Genomic DNA, 4,819 nt, shown 5'->3' with positions numbered 1-4,819 from the left:
CTGCCAAAGCATCCACTTTAGATTTTAGCTGAGAAAGGAGGAAATTCTGATATTTCAACATATGAAACTGGCAATTTAAAGCCCTCATTGCTAAAGTAGAAGAGGTATACACCTTCTTACCCCATCTATCCAAAGCTCTAGCTTCCTTATCTAGAGGAACCGGATTCTTTACAACAGAAGCTCTAACACCCTTAGGCCCCTGACTAATAGTTTCTGGGTCCGCCCTAGGACTCTTATACAGATATTTATGAGCCTCAGGCACCCTGTAATACCTGTCCGGTTTAACTGGCAGGAGGCAAAGAATCTGGATTAAGGGAAGCCTCCGAGAAAACATCTTGAACAACATCCAAAACAGGAGGTATAGCCAAGGGTCTATGCTGTGGTAAAAACAAGAATTCCCTAAGCCTCTTCCGTGAATCAGAGAAATCCTGTCCTTCCCACTTAAAATGCTCCCTCATGGAATGCAGAGTTTCTGAAAATGAAAAATCCTCTGGAGGAGAAGCAGAAGGAGTGGAATCCTCTGCATCAGAATCCGAATAAGGGGAAAATCTTGAATATCTTCAGCAGAAGAGTCTGAGTCATCTGAGGCCTGATCCAAACTTTCCAACTCTGGCTCCACCCTAGGCCTCTTATCAGGAGGGGGCATAGAACCTCTAATTAAAGAAATCAAATCTTCTGCCATTTTAAGCATGTGCTTTTTAGGCACAGACCCTGAAGTACCTGGAGGGACACCAGAAGAAGGCAAAACAGACCTGCCCTTAGAAGAAGCCTTAGAAATAGTAGCAGAAGGCCTAACCACCTTAGGCATAGAAGGGAGAACAGTAACCTGAGAGGCCCCTTCAGCTTGACCTGACTCCTGTGAGACCACATCCTGCAAAATCAAAGTTTCCCCCTGAGGCTCAACAGAAACTTCAGCCGGATCCACCTGCTCCACTGTAGGTTCTGCAGGACCGGCGTCCGAAACGGACGAATCAACCTGTCTAGGTTTCAAGGATTTGTCTTTGCGCTTCTTCGTGGAAGCGGGCGTCGGAGGATCCGACGGCATATTATAATGACACCGCTTACCAAAGACTAATCTAGCACAATCTAACCTTCTTTTTATAGTGCGCTTATTAAACCTAGCACAAAACCGACACCCGACTACGTCGTGGTCCGGTCCCAAACAAGGAATGCAAAGAGAGTGATAATCCCTATGCGGTATCTGTTTCCCACAAGAAATACAATTATTCGCTTTTTCTGACATCCGGAATTAACTGAGGCAAGAAAAAACAAAAATATTCCCCAGCGGGGTACTTAGCCCAACTTGGTTTCGGTCTGAAACTCAGAATATGAAAATTTCAGAACGACGAACGGCACTTGCAACGCTGCTTCTGCATCGGACCATGCGGCAAAAAAGACTGAGGATATGACGTCGGTCATGCGCTTTTATACCCTGACGCTCTGATGTCAGATCTGAGAGCCCATGACCGACGTCAGCCTAATACTTTGGTATTCGGGCCGACCGAGGACAGCGGACTACCCATATGTAAGGACTGCAGCAATGTGAGATGAAGAACATCAGGTAGAGTTGTGTGTGTAAAAGTAAGAAGGCATTAGGTCCTTCTGCTCTCCCACCATTACTATGGCTAAAGTAGAACTACTCCTTAGTTAGTCATTGTGGAAATATTGTTTATTCTCCCTATAAGAAATGTAGATCTTTAGAAACATAACTGACCAGTGAGATTTCTTATACTGAAGCAATTCATAATTAGATGCAAATTGTGCAAATGATGCATAAATCTGTAAAGAGATATATGCAGGATAAGAATTTTCCAAACTGCATGACTTATTCCATTGTATCTGTAGAGAAATGTCTTCAAGGTAATAGTATTTCCTCCTGCTGCTGTGAAATCATGGTTTAAAGCTGGTGTCATGCATAGGACTGGTGAGCACATAAAAGCATCTACTCCTTTAAAAAATACATACTTTAGCTTTATCTTCATAAAAAATCATAAAAAAATAATATAGTACAAGACATAATATCAGAACATAGGATACCAGTTAGCAACTGTTACAAGCTGAATGAATTTAAAAAGAGAAAAATAAACACAAGCAAAAAGCAAGACAGAAGGGAATGTCAAAGTCTGTGAAAAAAAAGAAAAGAAACAAAGAAAAATAAATGAATTAAATTATTTTGATGTGACCAGTGTTTCAGATTTCACAGGAATGGTGAGCATTTTACATTAATTGCTTAACCTGATATAAATATTTACTTTGTTCTTAAACTAGAAAAAAAGTTATCCTTTATGGAATTAATACAATGCCATTTTTTCCTAACGTTTGCTGCTTTCATGAAAATTGGAAATGACTGTATAGCTGAAAGACCCATTAGTAAATTATTCTACACTGTGTTTAGTAGCATAAAACCATATGGCTAAAAACAATTTAAGCAATACTTTACAAGTAATTATGAAAAATGGAGCAGATGGCTAGGCTTCCTGCATTGGAGGTGTGTGTGTGTGTGTGTGTGTGTGTGTGTGTGTGTGTGTGGGGAGGGTAGGTAGTCAGAAATGTTTGAAAAAGCTGCATCTGGCCATCTTGGTCATTAAACAGTTTTCAGTCACTGAATGTCAGTTGTATATTCATCTACAGTATTGGTCAGAATATTGCTTAACTTACTCATTTTCAGAGTTTAACTCATGCTGTTTACAATAAGTAATGGCTGTACAAAAATCATAATGGATAGTGAAATATTTCTGATTTACAACAATGTTAGGAATAAGCTATCAGCTATCTGTTTGTAAACTATAGGCCCAGAAACTACAAAGTAACCAATTTTACTTTCTTAACTAATAATCATTATTTTATATCATGTAATAATGTTGTGCAGTTGTACAAAACAAGGGGTGTAGTACATTCAGATTAAGATACCATAGGAGAAAGTTAGAATGGTGAAAAGTTGTTTGTGACCTGTGTAACTTGGTTAATGTCAGTGCTGACATGCTCTAAACCTAGAATTAGTAGTTGTGAGTGTGTGCATGTACGAGCATGCACGTTGTATTTATATGTACGTGCACACGTGTGCGCGCGCGTGCGTGTGTGTGTGTGTGTGTGTGTGTGTGTGTGTGTGTGTGTGTGTGTGTGTGTGTGTGTGTGTGTGTGTGTGCGTGTGTGGTGTCTTTTATTTTTGTTCTATTCCCTGCTTATGAATAGCAAAAAAGCACACAACAAAGCCAAGAATAAAGGGAGATCAAATGTATTGTCACAATTTCAAGTCTGCTCTTGACAAAAATGCATTAATTCTCAAATTGTGGGCTCCATTTGCTATCAGTATGAGTTGACAGCTTTAGCATTAACTAATTCTGCTGATGGACTACAGGGACTCTAATCATAATAATATATGCAAAGCATTCATCACATTGTGTAAATGAAGGTTGCAGTAGTTCAGAACTCATAAAGCTTTGCTTCATTATCTGCTTAAAAGCATCAAATTTCTTGAAAATGAAATGCAGCAAATGTTTAATTATGACATTCAGGTAATTTTTGTGCCTGACATGCCAAGTTAATAACATGTAGAGTGTGGTAACAATTTGAATAGAGAGTTAAAAACAAAAATGCAGCAGTTTTTAAAACTTAACTTTCCCAAGTAGCTTACTTTATGTTGTATGTATATCAGCTGAATTACCAATGTATTATTTTTAACAGCCATATTGCAAATTCCTGCTTCTGAAATAAAACAGCTGTATTTCAGCTACCATACAATTTTTGTTTTACTATCTGACTAAGTAAATGTTAGTCTTACAGGCAAGTACTAGGTTAGCTGCCTTTGTAGCCCATTTTAAGCTTAGCCTATCTCTTTTGATGAGAATCAAACCCTTTATGTTTCATCTGGGAGGTAAACACCTAAACCATCATGCCAATCCCCAACCCTAAACGTCTTAATGTGAATGCATTCCCTCACTACCACAAATTATGAAGTTGCATTTTCCACATTTGCGGAAATAACGGGTGAAAGCCAGAAAAAAGTGCAGTGGAAGAGCTTGACCCTAGGGAAATCACATTCTTGATTGCGGTATTCCCCTGCCAGCTAAGTAACTCTTCACTATGCTGAAAAATCTTTTATCCCAAAATACTAGACTGCATGATTTTGGCATTGTTATTTAAAATGTAGTGTATTCTTTTAAGAGTTTGACTAGAATATTAAGGTAATCAGAGCATGATTTCTACTTTTCTATGGCATTTCTAGAAGAGTTTAATTTTGTCAAAAGTACAAAAGGAAGATGTCCTGAGGTCAAAGCTACAGCAAGTAGATTCTTACGTATTCTGCTGTTTGAGCTGCTAAATGGCATGCACTGGGAATCTGAATCATGGCAGTCATGGTTACGCTGAGCCATCCACTGTTTACCTATTGGTATGACAAGTAAGTTCAGTAACAATTAACTTGCAAAATAGCAATGTGAACAAAGTAGCTAAGAAAAATCCTACTGGTGACCAAAGCAGAACCTGTGAGGAGAACATGTAACCCACAGTAGTAGCTGCAGTATGCAAAGAAACATGATCAAGAACTTGGACTGTGTATGTGCCTTAATGTGTCTCAGCACATTTATGTGTGTGTGCAGAAGTACAAAAACACACGAACACAGTTGAGTAAAAAAGCAGAACACCTTTATCCAACACAAAGCTTTCGGGACAACTCCCTTTTTCAATGATTAACACAAGGTGCAGTTAGTTTCAGATTTAAATACACCCACCACATATCACATTTATAACGTCATATAATATGAAAACACATATAGTTAGGAGGGTTGTAAATAAATATTGGAAAATACTGTTAGCACAA

The 4,819-nt window shown here is 38.6% G+C and overlaps 1 pseudogene; it reads right to left on the bottom strand.

The window, feature by feature from the left end:
* Positions 1-3,919: 3,919 nt before the first annotated feature.
* LOC122793799 lies at positions 3,920-4,074 on the bottom strand (annotated as a pseudogene).
* Between the last annotated feature and the right edge of the window lie 745 nt (positions 4,075-4,819).

This window comes from Protopterus annectens, chromosome 2.part0 (assembly GCF_019279795.1).
Source record: "Protopterus annectens isolate FY-2018-M chromosome 2.part0, PAN1.0, whole genome shotgun sequence".
Classification (NCBI taxonomy): Eukaryota; Metazoa; Chordata; order Ceratodontiformes; family Protopteridae; genus Protopterus; species Protopterus annectens.
The sequence above is the reverse complement of the archived record's forward strand: the minus strand, read 5'-3'. Positions and strand labels throughout refer to the sequence as shown.